The sequence below is a fragment of the Ceratotherium simum genome, chromosome X (genome assembly GCF_057802395.1).
Source record: "Ceratotherium simum simum isolate JZ-2026a chromosome X, ASM5780239v1, whole genome shotgun sequence".
Taxonomy (NCBI): Eukaryota; Metazoa; Chordata; class Mammalia; order Perissodactyla; family Rhinocerotidae; genus Ceratotherium; species Ceratotherium simum.
This window is the reverse complement of record NC_141940.1, coordinates 35608017-35633438: the sequence shown is the minus strand read 5'-3', so window position 1 is coordinate 35633438 and position 25422 is coordinate 35608017. Positions and strand designations below refer to the sequence as shown.

The 25422-nt window shown below is 42.1% G+C and overlaps 1 protein-coding gene across 8 annotated transcripts in view; it reads right to left on the bottom strand.

The window, feature by feature from the left end:
• The window catches only part of AMOT (angiomotin), a 223458-nt gene that overhangs the window by 43125 nt on the left and 154911 nt on the right, over window positions 1-25422 (bottom strand). For 4 of the 8 annotated variants that reach the window (XM_087426681.1, XM_087426682.1, XM_087426685.1 and 1 more), the window contains 2 exons: window positions 7754-7831; window positions 1029-1177 (listed from right to left, as the gene is read on the bottom strand). The gene's annotated coding sequence lies outside the window, so the exon portion shown is untranslated. Of the gene's footprint in view, window positions 1-1028; window positions 1178-7753; window positions 7832-8115; window positions 8301-15508; window positions 15898-25422 lie in introns of those variants that run through there. The other 4 variants (XM_014795323.2, XM_087426686.1, XM_004440505.3 and 1 more) reach the window with 4 other exon arrangements.

Sequence of the window (25422 nt, the reverse complement as noted above, 5' to 3'; positions counted from 1 at the left end):
GAAGTAATATGAGTTGAGCGAAACAGGCATCAGTAGTAAGACAACTCAAGATTCAAATTCTAATCATGCTGTGGGTTTACAGAGTGAACTGAGCAATTGATTCTTCTTCTCTTGTCTTCTATTTTCTCACCTGAAAAATAGTAGGTGACCTCTCTCTCTCTCTTTCTCTCTGCACAGAGTAGTACACACAAACTCATTAGAGGGTCATAAAACCTTTGGCCAGAATCTGTCTGTCATGTTAAGTACTACAATTCAATACTAATGTTCAATAATGAAACTTTCACTCTAAGGATCTTAAGTAGTGTTGGAGAATGGACATGATGTCACAGAAAAAGTCACAATAAAGGTCAACCTAACAGCCTCAGGTTCCTAGATGAGAACTCTGGAATCCTGCTCCAGGGCCTGATTTCTGTGATATTAAATAGTCTCCAATCTCTCTGGAAATATGACCCCTTTTCCTTTAGTCTTGCAGGGAGGTGACCTAGAAGATGTATATGGTAGATGGAGAAAGGTCATCTTCTCTCCTTTCGCACTTCTTGCATGATTACTGTTACCCGGTTTCCAATTGTTCTATTGAGCAGTTTGACCCCCAGTTAACATTCCACAGGCCCTTTTTAAATCCCATTCATCATATTCTTTGGAGAAATGTACACGAAGGGGCTGAACAACCTGCCCTCTAGTCCCCTTTCCCCCCCTTGCAGTGACCCTCTGGGACTCTTGTATTTAAACTATCAGATTGGGACTTTCTGATAGGCTGACAAGTACAGCATATAAATCTCTTTTGGTGCCTGAAACTGGAAAGATGACTACCAAACTACATTTCCTCTCTCAAAAAATGGAAATGAGAGTGTGTATGGTTAAAACAAAAGCACTTACAAGCCCCTCCTGCAAGACAGGGAAATCCAGACATTGAGCTGCCCCAGACCCTGAAGAGTATACCACCCCCTCCCATTCCATACCCACCCCACCCCGCACGCACACAGGCTCACAGGCACACACAGGCACACACGCACACTGATGGTCCATACCTATTTCTGCTTTCTTTTAGGCTTAAAGCCTTGATCAGGATAGGGAATTCTTGCTTATGAGCAGCTCCAGAAACCGCAACGGCAGATTCCCTCTCCCCTAACACTCAGGTTCAGGGTAAGCGCCGCCAAGAGTCCAACCACTGGTCACTCTGAAATGTTCAGGAGGGGGAGGGAGGAAGAAATAAAAACGTCGTTTCTATTTTGCCACCAATGGCCAACAGTCAACCAAACCAGTCCTTCCAAGGGAATGACTTGTCCTCCCATGTGCTTGCCTTTTTTCATATGAGTGGCAGAGTCTATTTCCACTAGGACTAAAAGAAACCTCACTATCCAGAAGCTGTGTTCAGGAGGTCGGCCAGTCTCCAGGGGATGGAAATGTTCAGGTCTGAGACTGGAAAAGATTGATCTGTTCTAGCCTCACAGCCCCCAAAAGCCACTGCTTCTATCCTGAGTCGGAATGGTGGGTGATGACAAAAGCCATAACCACTGTCACCTTTAGGGTACAACCTTTAAACTGCTATCAGTGGCAGGGCAGGTGAGTGAGGCTCACTGCCTCACATCCCAGAAAGGAAAGCAATCATCAGAAGGTAGGTTTTTAGTCAAAAAAAGAATGCTCAGTGAAGCTCTCAATTTAACCGCCACAGCCTCAGATGGGCAGAAAAAACCCAAAACTTCTTTTCAACCAAGTCATTAAGTATTTATTGCACACTGGCTATTCCAGACATCTGCCAGCCTCATGCTAGACACAATGAGGGACACAAAAAACACACAACATATAGTTCCTGCCCTCACAGAGCTTGATTGACGGTCCATCGATTCTTACAGGAGTAACAAAGGTGACTGCCCTTCTCAACACATAGCAGCAACTCTTCTCTGAGGAGAAGATGCCTCCACTTGCTTTCTCAGTACTTCCACTATCCCAGTATCTCCGCAAAAGGAAACTACTACACTCATATCATAGAGACTAGATGCAAACGCTCACCAGATATGGATTTGAGATAGTCCTCATTTCTAATTACTGCTTTGATCTCCTGAAAAGCCTTGCAGGTCCAACCAAAATAGTTATAAAACTGAGGAGTTTGTATTTAGGTGAGATGCACATGATCCAAATTCCTATTTTCTGTCCCAGCCTAGCCATGACTCACATCACTTAAAGGAAAGGCTTTAATCCGCACCAGAAACACCATTTGAGGAGCAAGGCAATGCAAAGGAAGCACACAAGCGTCTCTGTATTTTGGGAGCATGTCCAAAACATCCAAGTTTGAAAAAAAATCCACAAAACCGCACAGTGATTAATTTAACATTATTTCCTTGCAATGTTGCCAAAAATAAAGTGAACAGATATAGAGTGAACAAACACGGAAATTTGTCTTTCCATCTTATTTTGGCCCAAAGTATAATCACAATCAAAAGCAAAATCATCTCCAATCTGCAAAGTAATTATTTTCGGGTGTCTCCCCTAATTTGAAAGCAGAGGAACAACTTCTAATTGGAATCAAAGCTGGACTGTTAACAGAGCTATGGTAAATAACCACCGTGCTTCTATTGTCCAATTCTGAACAAAACAGTTGCCTTTTCTTTTTTAACTGAAACACTCAGAAAACAGCCCAAGGCTTTTAAACTTGAGCCCCTGGCTAGAAACCACCATACAATTCTTTTCTAGTACTGTTTAGATTCTTCATGCCGTTTGACTGGCTTGCTCCCGACACCCAGCTCCTCACCAAGAAAACTTTACTTGTCCAAAGTCTTACTCTTTTCCCTTAATTTTGTCCCCTCTCTTCCATATCCTTTTCAAAACCCAAATCACCATATGTCAACCGGACACAGATTGTCCCTCCCCACACCCCGCCCCCTGGCCTTTTTTGTTTCTGTTTAAAAGAGGAAAAGAAATCAGCCTAAGAAAAAAGCTTTGCTGATTCCTCTCCAGTTTACAGATTTTTTTCTCAAAGAACTTATGTTCATCTACATGTTAAGAGTCACATAAGGAGGAAAACACTACTCCATTTATTTATTAGAGAAAGGAAAGGAAAAGATTCCTTGTCTTATGTACAAGAACTAAAATAGTATGAACTCTGCAACCTTTCTTCTGCCCACAGCTTTAATCACGCCACTGCCAGGGGTCTGACATCATCTTCAATCAATAAAATAACCTTGTTTCTCCTGGACAAACAGACTGTCCCTGAGGATATTTGATAGGAAAAGAAAGGATATCCGTGCTTCTCTCTTTCAAAATGCAATTTGAATCTACATATTCAACTTTTCTGTAACAACAACAGGGCAGCAAGGCCAAGCTAAATTCTTACTCCATTTGCAGTCATTGGCCTCTCCCAGTATACCTGGGAGGTTGAGCCAAAACACATTAGTGAGAGCCCAGATGTTTCCCAAGCCAAGTCCCAGAAAATCAACATTACAAGGTGGCCAGAGCAGAGCAAATTCCCACCCTTCAAATAAATTTTGAAATATGCCTATAAGATCTTTCTATCCCTTCTACCTCCTACTCTTACTTCGCCCCCACCCCTCACTCCACCAACCAGGATGAAGAATCTAAGTCCAGGAAACCTGTTTCTCTGCTAAATCTTGGTGAACTTGTTTCATATGATTTTACTTCCAGCTAAATGGAAAGGAGCCAGTTCAAAGATTTCCCTATATCTATGTGCATGTATTTGTGCATAAAACACACACACACACACACACACACACACACACCTCCCACACAAAGAGAGAGGTAAAATGGCCTACTGAATTCTCTCATGGCCTCTCAGGTTGGTCCATATTGTGGCCTGAAGTGTTCTAGAGAACGCCTTTCCAAACAGTCTTGCAATCCAGGATACTAATTCACTTCCTTTGGGAGGTAAGAAACAATGGTGCCTTTTCAGGTTATCCCTAAACTTTTAATGGGTAATGGGCAGGCAGCATAAACAACATGGTTAAGAGCCTGGGCCTAGAGTCACACTGCCCAAGTTCAAATCCTGGATCTATGGCTTACTAACTGACCTCATACATGTGTCTTGACCTCCACCAGTCTCAATTTCATCATCTTCAAACTAGAGATAACGGTGTTTATACCTCATAGCGTTGTTATAAATATTAGAGGAGGCGATCCATGTAAAGTGCTAAGCACAGAGCCTGGCACACAGTAAAGGCTCAATAAAAGTTAACTATTAATATTATTATTTCAAAGTGGCCTTTTTCTAGAAGGCTGCAGCAATTTTATGAAGATCAGCAAAGGCCAGAACTAGAAAGACTCTTGGGAGGCCATCTAGTAGTCCAACCCCCTCTTGCTGTAGATGAAGATGCCAGAGCTTAAAAGGGGTCAAAGCCAGGGCCAGAATGCAGGTTTTATTACACCTAGGGCAAGAGCCGTTCCACTACCATAATTATCTAGCATATTAGCTTGTATATAGAAGAGGCCTAATAAATACTTAAATTGAATTGACTCTGGTTTTAAGAGACTATAAACTTGGCTTAACGTTACGACCAATTTTCCAATTCCATTGCAAGTAAAATGTTAATGGCAGGAGGGAAAATTCAAGGAGATAAGAGGGATGTGTTTAGCTAGAAGTATGGCAGAAGGACCTCGCAAAATCTCTCTTTAGGCCAAGATTTGCAGGTAGGTCAGAGAGTAACATGAACCTCCACTGATCAATGTTTCCAGGCCCCTGTTCTAGGCCTTGTGAACATCATACCAACTTGGCACTTGCTCTTACTTAGTTAGGTCTAGCACTAGCTTAAGAAAAAGCTTTGAGTCGGCCCCACTTCTTTGCTCCTATCTCTACCCCTATCTAGATTAGGTTGGAAAATTATTTTAAGAACCACAGTAAAGCCTTGGCATTTCCAAATCTTACTGAGAGTTAATGTCAGTTATCTGTTTCTGAGATGGTAACTCAAAAGTGTGGTCAATTTGGTCCCAGTTGTACTTTTCTGTACTCTAAAGCAATTAACTTGAACATGTTAATAAGCAGCAAAGGTGATTAATCCTAAAGCATACATGAGCAGTGAAACATTGGGTAACAAGGAGAATCCTGTTGCCACTACCCCTTCATCTCCCTCCGCACACACCCATTCCAAGGAATAGATCACACCATCACAGCCCATTTCTTCTTGCCTCAGAGACAGTATAAGCAGTCCATGAAATCAGATTGAACATAAACTGAGAAAAGTTTAAGAATATACCTAGAAGCTGCCTGCTTTACCCATCTCCTATCTTTGATGGCATACTACCCAATTTTATTTTTATTTTACAAGTTATATAAGCAGAACATGCAAATATTTATAATAAAGAGAAAAAAATCACTCATAATCCCAGCACCTCAACTCAAACATTGCTAGCATTACAGAATATTTGCTTTAGTGTTTTTCTATGTGTATTTGTGTTTTTATAAAGTAATGAAATATTAATGTACATATAATTTTGAATCCTACATTTCACTTTATCAAAAGCACTTTCTCCATCTTGTGGCACAGACTTTATAACAAACGTTGCAATAGCTGTGTAAGAGTCCATTAAATGAGTGTATCAAGATTCACTTACCCATCCTCCAATTATTAAGACATTTAAATTACTTTCTTTTTTTTTTTTTTTTTTTTAAAGATTTTATTTATTTATTTTTTCCCCCAAAGCCCCAGTAGATAGTTGTGTGTCATAGCTGCACATCCTTCTAGTTGCTGTATGTGGGACGCGGCCTCAGCATGGCTGGAGAAGCAGCGTGCTGGTGGGAGCCCGGGATCCGAACTCGGGTCGCCAGCAGCGGAGCGCGCTCACTTAACCACCAAGCCACGGGGCCAGCCCTTAAATTACTTTCAATTTTGTGCTAGTCTAAATAATGTCACAAAAAGATCTTTGTGATTTAGCCTTTTTCAATATTTTGGATTGTTTCCTAATGATAGAATCTCAGAAGTGAAATTAATGGGTCAAGGAGCATGAATGTTTTTAGACAACCCTCTAAAAAAAAAAAAATAGCAAAACACCAAAGCCCCATGAAATCTCTCCTTCATTTAATGAAAAGTTCTCCTGCTCCCATTTTTCCACCAGGGCAGAGCAGGACTCTTAGGATGGAAAGTAGCCAAGAGAAGCAGTGTAGTATCCCAGTGGCTTGCGAAATGGCAGAGTGGAATGTGGGCTCCCCTGTGAATCCTGCTTGCATGCACTTGCCCCAAATTGCCACCCGGCCAAGAAGCTAATTAGTAAAAGCATCAGGTGGGTGAGAACAGGTTCATGGTCCGTAATGGCTTATATCATGTTTCATTTTTGCCCTTGGAAAGATCTGACAGTCAGCTCAAAGACATTCAGTTCCAGTGACCCAATCTGCTGCATTCTGAGAATTAAATTTGTTAGTTCTCAGAGACCAATGTTCAGTATATTTTAAAGAGTATTTCGCTGTATAGAACTAAGCATACATGACGAATGAGCCTGTGTGTGCACCTCTATTTTCAGCCATAGTTAAGGTGGCACATTTAAGATCAGCCCTGTTTAATATTATATGACTAAGTGGCACCTGTCTTAAATGGTCAATGTGTTATATAGACAGAGGGTTATTTGCAGAGCCGATCATAAAAGTCATCTAGTCGACCATAAAAGTCATCTAGTCGTAAGGCAGGGGAGGCAACAGGCCAGAGATGCCCCAGGCTTAGCAAGAGCAGACACGATAGGCATTTCTTTCCTGGGCTGCTTAGTCAGAACTCTCAGAAGAGGGCAGTTCCACTTTTCACCTTCTCCTTGAAGGATTTTCCCTAATCCTTCTCCTTTTTCCCCCTGCACCCAACTCTGCTCAATATGGAAAATGAATTCACTCTTCTCGGTGTTCCTACTGGACTTTGTACACCTCTCTATTATAGCACTTATCACACCATATTTTCCACAAACATTTATTGAGCACTTACTATAGCCAGGCACAGTATAGGCCCTAGAGTGGATAGAAAAGAGAAATAAAACAGAGCCCAGTCCTCAAGGAGCTCCCAGTCAAGCAGAGGGGGCACAATCCAACCAGAAACCGGAGGTATGAGCAGATAGCTCTGGCAACACAGAGGACCCTGCAAAAAACTCTGGGCCATCTGAACAAAGCTTCCCAGAGGAAAAGACCTATGAGCTGAGTAGAAGACATGGAATCTGATAACCAACTTGATGTTGGGGAAGTTGGAAAGGGAGGAGTCAAAGATAGGTTAAGATATACCTTTAGGAGTCATTAGCAAACGGATAACAGCTACAGTCAAAGAGTGGCCTGCATCATATAGAGTAGGACCAGAACAGAACCAAGGATGAAACTAAGGATGGACCCCTGAAAAAAGAGATCATTCAAGGGTCAGGTACTTTGCAAATGTGGGTGCGAGAGAGAAATTCTTTTATTTACCTCATGGCTTTCCCCCTCATATACCTTCAATCTAGACCTTGCAACATACTGCTCTAGGGACGGAAGTCCCAAGTGGCAATGCAGAGAGAAAAAAAGAAGTTAATTCTTGTCTTTTAAGCTTCTAAATACCCAGGCAGAAATCACTGTAATAAGTTGAGCAGGAAATGGAAGTTACTAGACTGCGAGATCTTAGAAGGCATGGGCTGGGTGCATGATTTTTCCCTGTATCCTCCCCAGCACCTAAAACATTAATTGGTACAAAAAATATGCTTAATAATTGCATACTGAGTCAATAACAACTTCCCAAAGACTTTGCTAGAGGCAACAAAAAGCAAAGGAATGAAAGACACAGAATAGCAATAACAATAATACTATTACCTTTAATTTCTCAGACTTTCTTCTAAGGAGACAAAAGATCTTTCACTTCTGTTATCTTATTTGTCCTTCTCAGCAGCTCTGTGAGGAAATAAAGGCAGATGTGATTAATTCCATTTTACAATTGGAGAAGCTCAAGTTTAGAACAAATAGCTAACGTTAGCTAATTTGATCAAGGTTTCACTGTGGGGCCAGGATCAGAACCCAGGTCTTGTGACTTCCTGCCCTGTGCTCGGTTACTAGACACAGATCTCTACAGAACTGACTCTCCAGTTTTTAAGAGAACAGTTCACGAGAGAAACTCATTAGGAAAGTAAACTCCCTCAGCGCTCCAGCAGTATCTTAAGCAAGCGAGTGTGCTGCACCTGGAAGAAAACATCTCAGACGTTTTTCCGCATACCAACACCGGAACATCTAAATGTAACTCGCAGCGGTGTTCCACTAAGATCACTGGGAGCTCCCTGTTTTGCTGTACCCCTTTTGAAGGGGGCCCCATCTTCCCTCAGTCTGGTTTCTGTGTCTGAGTGGGGCTCAGGTGCTGGCTGCAGGTGTGGCATCCAGCAGGTGCATGGACAGGAGCCAGCATTTCATATCTTCATACCAAAGGGCCTGAGTCACTCCCCAAAAGGCAGCCCCTCCTCCTCCCACTGACTTGCAAGCCCCAGGAACCTGTCTTGACTGAGTTGCCATTGCAAAACTAGGTCTAGACCCTGCCTTCCCAGGAAGGGTTAGGGTGAAATCAGGTAAACTACAAATCATATAACCCAGCCAACTTTCCCACTCTCTAAAACTAGTGCAGGTATATGCCATGGACAAAGTATCAGGAAATATATATGTACAGAATGACTGTCCCCTACTAGTTATGGGAAAAAGGAGGACCACAGTAGACCCATACTACATATTTAGCTACAGAGCACTTATTCTATTGCAAATGGCCCTGAAACCGCAGGAGCAAGTATTCATTCCTCTAAAAAAGATGGCGTTCAGTAGAAAGAATGTGCTAGGAATCCTGCACTCCGTTTCCCATCATAACCACTCTCCTTCAGGCTGCCAAGGGAGAACTGCTTAGCCTAGTCACAAAAAATATCAGGTCAGAAAAGTCATCACATTGTCCTAATGTAAGTCTAACTGAGAGCCTGAGGCAGACAGAACGTTCTTGGGGGTAAAGGAGGTCATCAAAATTTTCTTAGCTTGAAAAATTGTTTACTTTAAAAAAACAATTTGCCTCCCCCAAACAGACACACACACACACACACACACACACACACACACACACAGCAAAGAGAAACTAATTGTAGAAGAAAAAAACCCAAATGTTACCTTAATAAAATGGTTTATTGTCATTTGTCATATTTCTCCAATCCATACAGGAAACCGAAATTAATAAGCTTTGGTTTACAGCCCATGATCCAGAAAGTAAAACTAGCTACTAAATTAAAATGTGATCACTGTATATAAACAGAGTGAAACAAAAATCTGAACTGAAAACCTAAATGTAATAAAGAGGAAATTAGATTCCTTCAAAATAGGCAATCTAAATAATTTTCCCCATCTGTGATTTTTATCTTAGTTTGCTATCACATGGAAAAAAAGTCATTAATTCAATGCAAATCCATAACCCTTGAAAACAACCAAAATGAGTAAGTGATGTACTAATTAGCTTCCTAATGGGGAAGGTTTTAATTGAACTATTCTATAACAACCATCATCAAAGTTTCCAGGGCAACTTCATAAAAGGATGTCAAACCTGGCCCATATTTTTATCCCCTTAAAAATAATTCTCAATACACAGAAACACAGAAAGCTTATTTCTCTTCAATGCTGTTAACACTCAGGCCACTACATTTTCTGATGTCAGCAATCCCCTTCCCACAAATATTCCAAGTATGCACCACCGTCATTCTCCTTTCAATTATGTGGTTTCTCTGCTCCTTTACTGATTGAGTCCAGGCCTCTTGGATAATGAGAAGCATGTGCAGGGAAAATATGCTCTTAAAAAACACATACATCAGTTTCATCTGCATTATGAAAGGGGGAAAGATTATTTGTCCATATCAAAAGGATCAAAATGTGAAGTCTACTATGAGAGATATAAAGGAAAAAGAAAAGATCAGCATCAGTGTCTAAAGTTGGGGGGCAGTTATTGGGATCTGAAGCAACACCAATAAGAATAAGGGAGACCCCCTCAAAAATCCACCCTTTCTATAGAAAGCTTGGCCACATTTATATTTAATGTTATCTTAATGTTGCTTTGGGGGGTATTTAAGTTCTGACATACACATGGAAATGAGCCACGAATTGTACAGCAAGCATAAATATTCCATCATTAATAAAAACCAGCTGTGTATAAAACACTACAATGGCTGGGTTTCAGTTACTGGCTATCATCAGTATGTGTCACAAGCAAATATTACTCAAAACTTTCTCCCTTAAAACACACACACACACTCACACACACAGACACATGCAGAAATTTGCTTTATTCTTTTTAATCTTTTGGAAGAGCTTTGAAGAACTCACTGATCTCTATGGCACATTCCAACTAAGGTCTCTTTTCAAAGCTATTTTTCATCACCGTGGCAGATGCTAGAGTCCTCTTATTTGAACTTCAACTTACCACATAGAATGAAAATGTTTAATTTTTTTTAAAAGCCAAGAGGGTCAATAATACAAATGTTGGGACAATCAATTATAGTCAGTAAGGCAATGGGGCACCAAAGGGCACTGTATGTTATAAGAGAGCAAAACTCATTAAAAGTGAACACCTGCTCAGGACCCTATAATAAGCCTGCTCTGCCATCATGCAAACACCTTTCATCCAATGACCTCAAAGCATATGCCCAATATGAAGCATGCCTAAACACCTCTGTGAAGTATTAATATCCTTGCTTCCCAGAAGGGTAACTGAAGCTCAGAGCAGCTAATTCATTTACCCTTGGTCATATGGCAAGTTAGAGAGGGTTGGGCAGAGAAACCCAGATCCTGGCTTCAAGTCACGCAGTCTAATGATATTTCACGGAGTTGGGGCAATAGTGAAAGTGACTTCACAAATGTGAGGGGCAGCCTATAGGGTTAAAAAAGATTTTCAGAAATTATCTTAGGAGATACTAGCAAATATATCCATCTGCATTTTCCCCATGAACACATATCATAAAAAACAAGTTCCTGTACTTAACTTGGTACTTTCTAAGTACTAAAACCTCATACTTAACTTTTCTATTCTGGTTAAAGAAATTTTATCTAATTTACGATGAGCCACTGGTTTCCAGGAATGAGTCCATCCTAATTTGGATATCATATGTATATTATACCTTCTCTATCAAAGGAAAATTAAAGGACTGTGTAACTGAACTTTCACTATATGGTAAAGGCCTCAAAGGAAGAACTCATTACATGTGGGTCATTCTGCTACACCTACATGTCTTTTATTTAATTGTCTAAAATCCTTAGTTTCCTTACTATTTTTTAGTCTAATTTAAACACATTATTTTAAAAGCTACAAAACAAAACATTTGTGCTTTCCTGCTTTTCCTTTCTCGTTCAGGAGATTTCATTGCCTACCCAAATTTATACTCTCTTGATAGGATATCACAATACAGTGATTTAAGAATCATTGCTAATGATTTACACAAAGTAAACAGTGAACCCTAGTTTTCTTTTTGCTTAAAAAGAATGGGAGAGGAATAATACGAGGTCAAGAGAGTAGCATTAACAGCCTTGATAGATACATGAACACCTCTAAATCACAGAAAGAGTTTAGGGATTACTTGTTAAATCTGTTAGTCTCTCCTGGCATTCGAGGAACAAATGTATGTGATTCTTCATGCCTACTCAGTCAGGTTCTGACTTCATTCCTCCACACAGGTTTACAAAGTTAAGCCTTAGGTGGGCTTTTATTTAAAAGCAACATTGTACATTTCTATGACCCTAACTATGTAAATTCATGGAAGTACAGAAACAAGGACTTGAAAGGAACTGGGAAAAATGAAAGCAGATAATCTGTTAGGATGATGGGATTCTTGATGAAGTTTTGAGAGAGTCAGCTTTTTAATTTGATATGCTGTTGAAATACAAAACACAATGCATTTATATTGATATCTCCTTACAGGCTTTTTTTTTTTTCCATTCAGATGACTACATGATTGTATTTCTGACAATTGTTGCACCTTATTCTAGTAGGAATCATTCACATTCACACCAGAAATTGAGGCCTAGGAAGAGCACCATAAAACTTTTGAGAATAGGTTCTCAAATTTACCGTCTGACCCCCCAGAATTTACAGAGGAGGAAACTTGCCAAGGGTGGTAAACTGAGTTAGAGGTGGGTCTAGAGCCCAGGACCATCTCACCAATAGGCTCACTAGGAAAGCATATCATAGATTCTTCGATTAAAAAAGACATCAGTTCCTGTCATTTGCCAGAAACAATTTTCTGAATCCTTGAGTTATTCAAATATAATAACCAGAATTAAAATCTTTTACCTATATGGGGTAGAGTCCCACCCTTAGACTGATAAAAATCTGTGAAATCTGATTTATTTCCAGAAAGTCATATCAGCTTCCTTCTACAAGTGGTTGTAGGCTGGGGTTAAACGTGGCCAGCATTATTACAAACCAGAATGATTTAGACAATTAACTTCATCCCATATAACAAGATTTCAAAGACCAAATAATGTCCTCACTGATTTCAAGCAATAATCATTACTTCAAAATTCTAATGTCTTCTTTCATGAAACAAATATGTTTCTAAGAAGGCCTAGTTAGAGTGAATTTTTATATATCAAGTTACAGTTCAAAGGCACTAACTAAGAGAGCTAGTTCTTTCAAAGAAACCTGTAGTAGATTCTTTTATAAAGCAAATGACCTCCTATTTTCCTTTTTTTTTTAGTTCAAATTTTGTGTGTATGTGTGGAAGGGGCGACTTTGCTCCTTTCTCTGGATTAAAAGGGGTCAGAAGCCCACCATAGAGGAGAGTAATGCAGTATGGGCAGCCTGTTTAATGCCCCCTCCGTTCCTGGGACCAAATTCTAACCTTTGACTTGGGGGTGGGACCCTAGATTTTGGACCAAAGTCCACAAAAGGCAGCAAGAAATGAAGAAGTAAGGAAGACTAAAGACAAGACATCATAGTAAACCACCAACAAAAATTCCTGGGGACAGGAAATCAATGGAGCACAATTCTAAACAAATTGGTTTAGTCCCAAGCTAATTAACTTGTCAAGCAGATCTCCAAACCTGAATCCATGGGGGAAAGAGGTGATGTAATAGGAGATTTGGGAACATTTACCCATTTACTATCCTAAAAGGCTCGGCCACGACCACACACACCTCTCTCCACCCCTTTCAGTGTGTTTAAGCTGGGCTTAATGGGTGCAAAGGACAATTTCTTCCAGACAGTCCCCAAGAATAGACTGTTCTCATGCATTCCAAATGCTCAGTCTCCATGGAGGAGGCTACCTGGTCACAAGCATTTCCCAAGAGGGACTATATCCTCTACTCCTCCTTGTTGGTAACACCCCCTCCCCAACAAAACAGAACAAGTTCTAACCATCCTGAGAACTTCAGGGGACTTTTTTGAGGGGGAAAGGAAAAGAAACCTTAAGAGGGGAGTAGGAGAGTGTGAGAAACTCCTCTTGTCTCCAAATGTAAAAAAGGCCTTAAAAAGCTGGATCAAAGGAAGAAAGGGGGATGGGGGAGAAGGGCTGCTTAATTACAAAGACACCCTTTTTAAGAAGGCGCAGGCCCTGGGAGAGGGCTCTTAGGAGAGGCATAGAAGCAGATGTACCCACTTAGAATTCTGGCACTCAATGGGACCTCAAGGTCATAGCATCCATCCCTCTGCTTTCTGAATAAACTGTTCTTAAGGCATTCTAGAAAGAGTCTGATCCGTTCTTTATAAAACTTCAGAAAAAGCAACTCCACAAAATGCCTTGGTTATGCACTAGTCTAATAACTCCTACTTCATAAACCAGCAATGAGATTTCAATTTCCAAATCCAAAACAGTATTGAATATGAATTTTAAAATTCCCTTCTAAAATATTTTAAATAAGTAAACAGATCCACAACTTTCACGTACAAGTTACTCTACACACAAGCATGGTCAGAGCTTTACTTCATATCGAGACTGTGAAGTTAGAAAAAGCACTTTCAATTTTAAGGAGCCATAGACTTTTCCCAAGAAAGAAGTATCTTAAAATTAAGTATGATGTAGTGCCAGAAAGTGTTGGTAAATGACACCAGATAAATCCATACAGAATAGCTGGAACCTGAGTTATCATCTGTAAATAGATGCAACTACTCTACAACCACCTGGCTATTAAAATGTCCCAGGCCAGTTATAAAATGTAGTTTGGTCAGGACAACTTTTCCCTCCCAGCTGATCTGAAACACGATAGCCTTTAAAATTGTCACCCTGTAACGTTCCTTTTCTCCCTTTCTGCTTTCCTTTCCCCCATTAAAATCAATCAACAAACTTATTTAAAAATATAAGTAAATAATTTGTTTCCAAATAAGCAATGGATGGGGGACATCTTGGTAACAGGTCTTTGAACACCACTGTTCTTATAAGTTTGCCATGCTTGCCCAATTGGAGATAGGTGGGAGATGGGTGAAGATTTATCCCGAGTCCAAAATAGTATTTCAAACTATTCTTAGCTACTAAATGAGGGTGCTGAAAGGTCTAACCGAGAAGGCTTCACAAAAGCTGGCCAAAGAAAGGACTTTTCACAAAGCCTAGTTCAAGGAGACTTAAATACCCTTAGCCCTCCATTATTGAAGATTATGGTGACTAATTCCTCTCTGAACGAGAGAAGAGAGTTATATTAAAAAAAAGTTTTCAACTGCCTCCCAACTTCTACTCTTCATGGGGGGAGGGGGAGAACTAAGTTGAACACTTCAAGGTGTCAGAAAATTCTAAAATACATGCTAAAGATTGGAAATGCTGTTTCTCACAAACTTTCCCTTTCCTCTCTCATTTAATTGTATTTAGTCCCTTGCTGCAAATTATTATTATATTATTATTAATGGCAATTTACCAGGGACTGCTCACAGTCTACAAAGACTGTCACTTTCCCTCTCTCACTTTGTCTTCTCTTCATTTTCATATATTGACAAGTTATCTTGCTGCTGAAGCACCTACATACAGTGACCCAGGCTTGGGACCCTCCAGACGTCTGCATGATCCCGCAAAACTAGTTATTAACATCTATAAACCAGAAAAGGGACAAATGCCTCCACACCACCACACACACACACACACACACACACCACCAAAAAGAGTGTAACGCTGTAGATTACTCTCAGACTTTAAGACTTCAAGGATTCACGGGCCCCGGGGGAGGGGAGTGTGAGCCCCCACCCCAATCCTAAGCATTTAGGAGGAACGCATCTAGCAATTGGAGATAAGCAAGGACATTCCTGCTGAGCTAAATGTAGACCTCAAGTTCCCTCGGGTCTTTAATTCCTTTTGTGCTTAATTACCTAGAGATCTACAAGGACTCCAGGAGGGAAGATGTAAACGTACCATCAAGTAGTGGTACCCACTAGCATCTCCGTAGGATGGAAAAGGAGTACACACTCTTTAACCAATTTAACTTGCTGCACATCCCAGAAAACTCAAGACCAGCTGCAAAGAAAGTACAACACAGGGACATCCCCACACGCATCTAGATCGACTCACTCACGCCGAGGGCATGATCAAGTTCACGCCACCATGGATTCCTGCCCCAGTTCCCCGCGAAAAGTAACCACGCGTCTCCTACCCCTGAAGGCAACGAAGACAAGGTGACGACTCTCCGCTCGCTCAAGCGGCTTCGGGCCCGGGCCGGAGGCCAGGGATGGGCAGGGGAGAAGCCCCAACTCCTGGCTGCTCCCCTCCTCACTGCTCCGTCCGGGCTCTTCTTGGTGGCAGTGGACAGGCAGGATACCGGGCCGGAGGGTGGAGCAGCGGATGGTCGGAGGCGAGACAGACTGGAGGTGGGGGTGGAGGGGGCGGTGAGAACTAAGAGAAGATGAGGCGAAAGAGAGCAGAGATGGAGGAATAAATCAGGGGGTCTCCAGCTTGGGCAGCCAGAAAGCTCCTCGGAAGGAAGGGGCGTGACTGCGATGAAGGCAGCTCCTGGGCAAAGGATGGGAGGTAGGGGTGGGGGACGAATGGGTGGCTTTTCTTCTTGCGGTGAGCGGCTAGGACCGCCCAGGAGCGGGGAGAGGGGGTGGACTAGGGAGGGAGGCGGAGCTGAGGGCGGGGAAAGAAGGGAGGGAGCCTGCCCGGGCCCTGGGTAAGAGGGGGGATGGAAGAGAGGCGGGGCCAGGGGGCGTGGAAGTTTCAAACAATTGAGCGGCGGAGTGCGGTCGCTCGGACGAAAGCGGGGGGACCTCGCTCTGGTCCTATTACTAACGTGGCACGACTCGGTTAAAGTAGCAATGAGAGTCTACGCAGGGACTGGCTAGGAGGAAGGGAAGGGTTTTGCAAAGACTACAAATAATAATCTATGGCAACAGCAGAGCGGAGGGAGAGCCAATGCAGCTCCCCGCCCCACAGCGGGAGGAAGAAAAACAAATAATAGAAATGCTGAAAAGCAGCTTCTAGCAAAGCCTGCTTAAAATAATGCAGGAAGGAGCAGCGCTCCTTGGTTTTCCTTCCCCTCTTGCTTCCTATTACCAGCAGGCCCCCACCCAGGTCATAGCTCTGCGAGACACCCTCCTTTCTTCCTCGGTTCCCCCTAGCCTCCCTCTTCCTCCCCCCTCCCCCCGCGTCCCCACCCCCCTCCCTGTGGCGGGCCGCGCTGGCGGCGGAGGTGGCGTGGGCGGGGCTCTGAGGAGCCTCCGCCTCTTGGGCGGGCTGGGAGGGCCGGCCTGGGCGGAGCGGGCCTAGAAGAGTAAATCCCACCCATCTTTCTTTGGCAGCTACCAGTTGGCGAATCCTGGTCTAGGAATCGCTTGCGATTGGTCACTTGCGTCGTCGTTCGGCTCCTTTTGTTCCACCCGCCCTCAAAATTAATAAAACTAAACAAGAGGCTATTGTCTAGCTCTCCATTCTCCCCCAAGGTACTGCCGAGAAGAGAAAGATGAGACGCTCGGTTTTTTAGTCTCCTAAGAGTGCGACAGTGTGTCGGCTGGCTCCCGTACACCCTTATGGCACTATCCGGCCCTCTGAGAATAGGTAACTTTTCTTCCCCCTTAATTCATTAGGCCAGGAGGGGGAAAAAGTACGTAAAGCATCAATGTGGTGTTCACATTTCCTGGCTGCGAAAAATTGATACTGCTTAAGAACACAGAGGGTTGAGAACAGCATCCTGGGACACTGAAAATCTACCATTTTACATCTGGGAAACGAAAGCACAGAGAAACAGTGTAGGGGTAGCAGAGTAACATGAAATTTGGAACTAAAGGAAGAACTCATTTCAGACTGGAGCACTTATCAGCTAGTTGTGAGACTTCTGTTGAGTCGCTTAACTTCTCTGAGCCTTAGTTTTCCTATCTGTAAATAAAGGCTATACACATGCCCTATTAACTTAATGACACTGGTATATGAAAATAAAATGAATTGTGTGTGAACACTCTGTGAACCACAAAGCACTCCACACATGTATGTGTTCCTACTTGTGTATGTCACATGGTGGAGAGTCTCATGTGTTTGAGAATCAAATATTCTCCTTATCTGTTTTAAGCATTTACATCCAAGGTGTATAGGTTTTGTGGCTTTAATAAGTCAACTCTTTTCCTACAGTTTTGGGGGTGGATATGAAGTTGGCTGCCTGCAGTTAGAAGAATAAATTACCCCTTTTCTAACCAGGGTGGGTGAGATTTCTTTTTTAAACAGTTCTGCAGTGGCGCCACAACCTAAATCTATTGTGGTGCTGGTACTGAAAGAGGAAATCGTGCTGTGTCTCCGAAGTGAACTTGAGAAAACAAATATGAGGGAACATTTACCATGGAAACCACCATTCTCTACAGATCCATATTTCCTAGAAAACGTTACAAGGAGGAAGCAAGTGTAAATGTAAAGGCCTTGACAAGGCAGAGCTATTATAATGAACTCAGGCCAATGAAAAAGTGACATTCAATTCAAGCCTGCTTAACGGGAGCCTTCTGAGGGTCCATGGATCAAGGCATGCAAGAGGAAGTGTGCTCAAAAGAAACACTATCTCAGCGTGAACAGGGTCTCGGAATATAACCAGGTGCAGGAAAAGTAGTGGGCCACTGGTGTGTTGGGGGGTAGCCCCAATGTGCAGAGTGCTCTGCTGGGGCGGCTGAAAGATTCAGAAGCAGGAGCGTGGGCAAAATGGATTCTCGGAATGATTCAGCTTATGTGTGAGGTGAAGTTATTTGGGTGATTTTTCATGGGGAAGGTGAGATTTTTGAGTGTTAAAGACACGGAGACACTTGGTTTGTGAAGCAAGGGAAGATTATTCCAGCCTTGTTATTTGGAGGGGTGGACAGCAGAGCTAGATAGGATGGGTATAGGCTGCAGACTACTACTGATCACAATGGCAACAGGATACTTGTTAAAATTAACAATGCTGTTAAAATGGAGAAAGTAAAATATGCACAGGATAAAATTAAAACAGTACTGAAAGGAGCACAGTGAAGAGTTCCTCTCCATCACTCCGTTCTCGTAGTCCCTTTCTCCCTTTCTCTCTATGCCTGTACGCAATCTTCAAAATATATTATTTGCATACATGTATATATTCCATTTTTGCCCCTTACAAGTGGGATCATCAATCACAGCACACCTTGCTTTTCTTTACTCAACAATGTCTCTTAAATATCCTTCCATCTCAGGATAACTTCCTTTACCTCATTCTATTTCATGATAGCTCAGTGTTCCATTGCTTAGATGTGCCAAAATTCTTTTACTCATTCTCTTAGTGAAAGGTGATTTAGGCCATTTCCATCTTTTGCCATTACATAAGATGCTGGGAAACAAATCCTAGGAGCAAAGGCCCAGCGGCTGTGTTTGTAGAATGCTTGCCCCCAGCCTTGTAGTTGCCTTCAAAAGACTTTTCCAACCTGCCTTCCCCACAGCTACTAGGGCCTTCATACAGTGGAAACCCCTAAAACACTAATTCCTTTAATACCCCCTCCTCAAATCCTGCCTTGGTCACTACTGTTCTCCAAATTTGAATTTTGATAGAGTAGAGCGACCACAGCTCTGAATTTAATGGTGGACCAGGCTGCATGTGGGTCACTTAGCCTGTGGCAAACAACAGGTTTTTTGGTACCTCAGCTTTGCCCAGGTCTTCTAAGCGTCTTAGGTGTTCCTTCTCTCCTGCCACGCAAGACTTCCTTTTGTTTTTACCCTGAAAACCCTTCAGTTTGTTTAAACTGAGTTTGAATTTAAAGCTATGCTTTGCCAACTCTGCTTAAAAGGAAGGGGGGGGGAGGCCAACATCAACAAACATTGATAGAGCTGCTATTATGGACGGGACTGTAAAAACAAAGAGGGATGAGACTTGACTCCTGCCTTCAAGGGCATATACAGAAAAAGACAACTAACAAGCGCATGCTAAGTGCTAAATGAATGGGATTGACAGTAAAAGCCGTGGAAGTTGAGAGCAGGGAGTGAAAACTAGTTCCAGAGAGTGAGTTTATACAGCAAAGTATGCCACACACATTTAACTAATCCCCACAGCATCCCTGTGTCTTCATATCCTGACTGTAAAATATGGAGAAGCCTCTGGGGTATACCAGGAGAATTAACCACTAGCTGTAAAACACCTGTGTAAAGACACTGGGTTGCCTAAGTGCATTAAGAACCTCCCCAGGGGGCCAGCCTCATGGTTTAGCAGTTGAGTGCCTGCGCTCCTCTACTGGCGGCCCGGGTTCGGATCCTGGGTGCGCAGCGGCGCACCGCTTCTCCGGCCATGCTGAGGCCGCGTCCCACATACAGCAACTAGAAGGATGTGCAACTATGACATGCAACTACCTACTGGGGCCTTGGGGAGAAAAAGGGAAAAAAAGGAGGAGGATTGGCAATAGACATTAGCTCAGGGCTGGTCTTCCTCAGCAAAAAAAGAGGAGGATTAGCGTGGATGTTAGTTCAGGGCTGATCTTCCTCACAAAAAAAACAAAAAAGAACCTCCATATATTGATAATGGATATAATGATCATTTTAAGGTTAGAAGTCAAGAGTCTCCATCCTAAACTATCTGTCCTGTTTGGCTTTTTTTCAATAAAGTGCAATTCTTCCTTTAACATACAATAAAAATCAATGTCTGTGCTCTAAAAACAACAACAAAGAAGTCAATCAAAAAAATCAATGTCTCCCTTAAAAACATTATGCTAACTGAAAGAAGCCATTTGTCCACAAATGGAGAAATATTGTATAATTCCACTTATATGAAATACCTTGAATAGGCAAATTCATAGAGACAGAAAGTAGCATAGTGATTATAAGGGCCTAAGGGGAGGGAGGAGTGGGGAATTTGTTTAATGAGCACACTTTCTGTTTCAGATGATAAAAAAGTTCTGGAAATAGTGGTGATGGTTGTACAACATTTTGAATGTACTTAATGCCACTGAATTGTACGGTTAAAATGGTTAAAATAGTGAATTTTGTTATGTGTATTTTACCACAATAAAAAAAATGTTTAAAGGTAACAACTCTTAGGCTCAGCGTCAGGAGACCAGACAGTGATGGAGGCTACTAAGAAGAAGGCAGGACTCTCATAAAGGGGGCAGCTCAGTCAACACTATGAGAAATGCAGGCCCAATGTGGCCAGGACTTCTGACTTTTCAGGAGAAACCACAAGTCAAATGTATTAATGTAAAATCTCCTGGTTAATAATTTGGACAACTAATAAGTGTTTTAATTAAAAAAAAAAAAAGTCTTCCCTTTGCGTGCAAGATTTTTGCCCAATATACAGGAAAAGTAGGAAATAGAACACGGCTTGTAGTCTGTTCCTCAATCCCTGGCTAGGTTCTTCTAGAAGGAAAGACCACAAAATCATGGTGCTCTGTATTGAATGACATTCTCCCCCACCCACCAAGTCAACTGGGAGTATGAAATGAGCACATCTTCCTCTAATTGCCTGGTGAACAACTAAATCATTTAAATGCATTTAGAAACAAAAGCAGAGGCAAGCACGTACACAAGGGAACATAAATCCTAAGTATTTATGGCTCCACATAACTCTCCCCTCCCTCCCAAAAAAAAAAACACCCTACAAATGTATCAGGCAGACACTGAAAAGCAGACTTCTCCAGGACACCTCCTAAGTCAGTTTCCTATTTATTCACAAGGATACTAGACCTGCACATGCAGAAGCCAGCTGATCAGAAAATATCAGCTTTATCTGAACAGGAAAGGAACAAAGGGACACATATGCAGTACAAGCATTGAGTTAAATACTCTTCCTTTTGGATCCCCCACCTCCCCTCTTTCCACCCTTCCCAAGCATATAAACACACACACACATGCATGCACACACACACACACGGTCCAGACACAGGAAGTTTGAAGCCTGATCCATGTGTGGAAAACAGCAATGTGGGAATTCAGGAAACAACACCAGAACTGTGCTCCAAGGCCAAGACCTGCTCCAGCATTTGGGAGCCAAGTTACTCCTGGGGTACTTGTGGGCCCCAGCATTTTGGAAGTAAGTCGGCTGTAGAAAAATAAAGCTGCCTGCAAGTCTATTCCCCAAGTACCTCCTAGGGTCCTGTTTGAGTAACCTGGGTTCGCCTCTTTATGATTTATGCAGGGCTTCACTTCAGCTTAACTAAATACCATATCTCCTTCAACAGCTTGAGTTTCTGGAAAGGCCCAGACTGTCCATACTTCTCAACAGGGTTTGTTTGCAAAGTCTTAGGTTAGTTGGAGCAAGAGGGAGGTAGGGAGACTGAGGAACACACATCAAAGTCTACACTGTAAAAGGTGGTGCGATGAGAAGGAGAATATGATTTAGTCAATGATAAAAAACAAATCACTGAAAGCAAGTCAGGGGGAACTCAAATTCCTGAGCCAGTAGTCCTTTAAATGTACAAAGTTAACAGGATTTAAAGGAAGTTCATCCTCTGACATTACTCTTTGCAAATAAACTCTTGATTGATTCTGCGCTCTCTCTGTTTCTGTAGTTGCCAGAGTGTCTGAGAGTTGTTATCCCAGTTGGAGGAGAAGAAGATTGTGACTGGAGCAGAGATTTATCTTCTCTGGCATGCTGCCCCACTTCAGGAACTACAGGAAGAAGGTAGGTCAATGCCATTTCGGTGTGATTTAAGGCAGGCCCACCTTGCAATCCCTAATCAGCCTTCTCTTCAGGTCTGCCATGGTCCTGTGAGATTCACACAGGAAAGACCCTTATTAAAGAGCAAATATGTAACCTGGGAAGGGTTAAATATTAAGCCATCTTTGATGTGCTCTGATGGAAAGGGTATAGACTTTTGGAGTCACTCAAGCCTGGATTCCAATTGCAGCTCCAATGAGGTAAATTACTTAACCGCCCTGGGCCACAGTTCCCTCATCTGTGAAATGGGGTTAATAATTTCTCTACCATGAGGGGTTGCTGTAAGGATTAAATAAAATAACATATTTAGAGGCCTTATCATGATGCCTGCATTCAGTAGCCACTTAACACAGTTTATTTCTTTATGCCCCTCCATTCAATCTTCTTAGGGAATTCCGTGGGGTAGGACAATGGGTTTGCTTAGTGGCCTACAGAGATTAAGGCCCTCATAATAACTCTTCCCTCAACAGAGCAGTGTGGTACTAAGGGTATGAGTTTTAGCACCAAAATGACCTAATGTCGTAGCCTTTGTTCTGTCGTTCACTGGTTATGTGACTTTGGACACATTTGGAGCCTGCTTCCTCATTTGTAAAATAAGAGTAATAACAGCACCTATTTCTTAGGGTGGTGGTGAAGATAAAATGACAGCCATATACAAATATTAGTCGATATTGTTATTTGTAATATTTTGTGCAGTGGGCTGACTGAAGTTTACTTTTATACCAAGCAGTATAATCTAAACTAATCCAAACTAGTGAATGGTTTCAGCAAAAGTGTTGCAAATCCTCAAGCAATGACAGCTATGTGTTCCTGGCTTCCTTGTCTTGACAAGGAATTTGGGGTGGTGCTGTAGACATCTCAGTTCCAGGCTGCTGGGCCTCCTCCCCTCCAAGATCTTCACAGTGTTTTGGCAGGATGTGAGCAAAAAGAGGGACTCCTAGTAGGTGCTGCAGGAGATCCTGGGATAATAGAACATCCTGACTATGGAGCATGGGCCTGGGACACTCAGGCCTCCAGCTCTTTGAATCCCACACTTCCTCCCTGCCTTAGAACCTTTGCATACACTATTCTTTCTGCCAAGGACACTACACATACCCCGCTTCACTCCACTCTCTCCCCACTCTTCACCTCCCTAACTCAATCTTATTTCTCAGGCTTCAACTTAAATGTCACTTCTTCAGGGAAATATTCCCTGAGCAGTAACCTCTACCCTAGTCTCCTGTCTATCTTTAAACATTCGCGTGAATTGTGTATTCCATGTGATAAATTATATCAGAAGTGGTTTTAACGTAAAAAAAATTTTTAAATTATTCAAGAGGTAAATTATTTAACTTTGTCTCCCTATTTAGAAAATTACTGGTCCAGGAAGAAGCTTCAGGCTTATCCTGTAGCTTCGTATACACCCTGGAACCCACTTGCCTACCTACCACCTTAGGGATACCCATGAGCTGACCCAAGTTAGTAATTTTTTAGAGTTATTCCTGCGTTAGGGGGGGATATTGAACTAGATGATCTTGAAGGTTCCTTGCAACTCTTAACTGCTGACAGTTGTCAGAATGCTGACAAGTTTTCTGAATGCTGGTGTGGGAAGCTGTATGAGAAGTGTCGTCCACATCTTCCTGCCTCCTAGTTCCTTGATCTCAGTGTATAACGGGGAGTTTTGAAGTGTGGTGAGGAAATGTGGGTGTTAACTATTTAAGCAGAAGGTGGTATGTTTATTTGGTGCCTAGCAAGCGAGTGCTGTGAGATCAGAAGAAAGACAGTGCAGGCATGAGTGCTAGGGAGTAGATTAATTAGAGTGTGAGTGGCTGGCTCAATGCCTTTGATGGCAAGAAGATGGTTCCAGATGACTTGATGGATGGTGTTGCTTCCTATACCCCATCAGAACTGTAAACTAGCAATAGATTTACCAAAAGGCAGACTAGTATAGTGGAAGAAACAAAGAGATTTTTCATTCAGATAAAACTTGGGTAAGATCCCCACATTCAACAGGTTATGTGACCTTGGATAAATCACTTAAGTTCACAAGTCTCAATTTTATAATTTATTGGTTGAACAAATATATACTGAGTATCCACTATGTGTTCAACACTGTTCTAAGCACTTGGGACGCATTGGTGAACAAAATAGGCAAAATCCTTGCCTTTACGGAGCTTGTATTTTGGAGGGATGTGGGAATGGTGGGTAGACATTTAAAGATCTGTAAGGATTCATGATGTTGTCCACACAGTCCTGGAACATGGTAAGTACTCAATAAATAGTAGTTTTTATTGTTATTATTATTATTATATTTTTAATAAAGCAATCACCATCTGTGAAGCCAAGTAATTTCTATATGAACTCAAATTTCTATACAAAGAGATGTTAAAAAGAAACAAAGAAGAAAACCCAGGTGAAGCCAGGTAATTACTCTACAAGAGATAATAGATGGCTTGGATAGAGTACTTGAGATTCTTGCAATAGAGTAATAGCAGGTGGCTTGAATGAGTTTTTCCATTATAAGAGGCAATATTTTTTTCCACTGTGGTTTTCTCAGTAGCAATTCTGCTGTGGCAAAATTTAGTAGGTTTAACCTTCATTGGGTTAAACTTTCCTCCTTTATTATCTCCAGGAGATCAAAGAGCATAAATCTGGGATCATGGCAATCACCTACAACCACTCCTGTCCTCCTCCTACCCAGATGACATTAGCCAACCAAATTTTTAACATGAGTCCCATAGCCCCCTTTCTAGAAGCATAGTGTCAGAAAGGGGGAAAGAAGGGAAAGCTGCTCATAGTTTTTCATGGTTCATAGCTTCCAGCTTGATAAAAAAATGTAATTTTTACCTTGCTACAGAACAATAGAGCCATGACTTATGTTTCACAATTTACGTAGTTCATTTCACAAAGTGTCATATTTCATCTACTGTCATGTTTCCAGCATTTCAATTACCGCTCCCCTCCTGTGGGTGTGGGGCAGGCATTGAGTCAGGGTGTTAGGGAAGCATGGTGCACTGTGGGCTAGCAGCATGTCATCCCTAGCTTCCTCCCTCTTTCCCTAGGCTTCAGTTCCCATCCTAGTCCCTCTTTCTATCAGATTACTTATCACATTGCTTTGTAGCTATTTATTCTCTGGATTCCCAACTAGACTTTAGGTTCCCCGGAGGTCATGGGCAGTGTCTTATTTCCTGCTGTATTCCCAACACCTAGCACACGCTATATCAGGCACATAGTGGGTAGGCAGGAAGTATTTGTTAGATGAAGGAAACATGCATTTCATGACAGGTTTTTGTGTAAATGAGTCGTTTGTAATCCTTTTCAATTCTCCATCCTACTCTGTGTTTAAATCCAAAATCAAAGCTATTTTTCTCATCATCTGTGATCAATTGTGCCGGCCAAGTCATTGGTGTATCCCTCTGCCCCAAGTGAAAACTCCTCGAAGCCCTCCCAAGCCCATCTTAGTAGCTTTC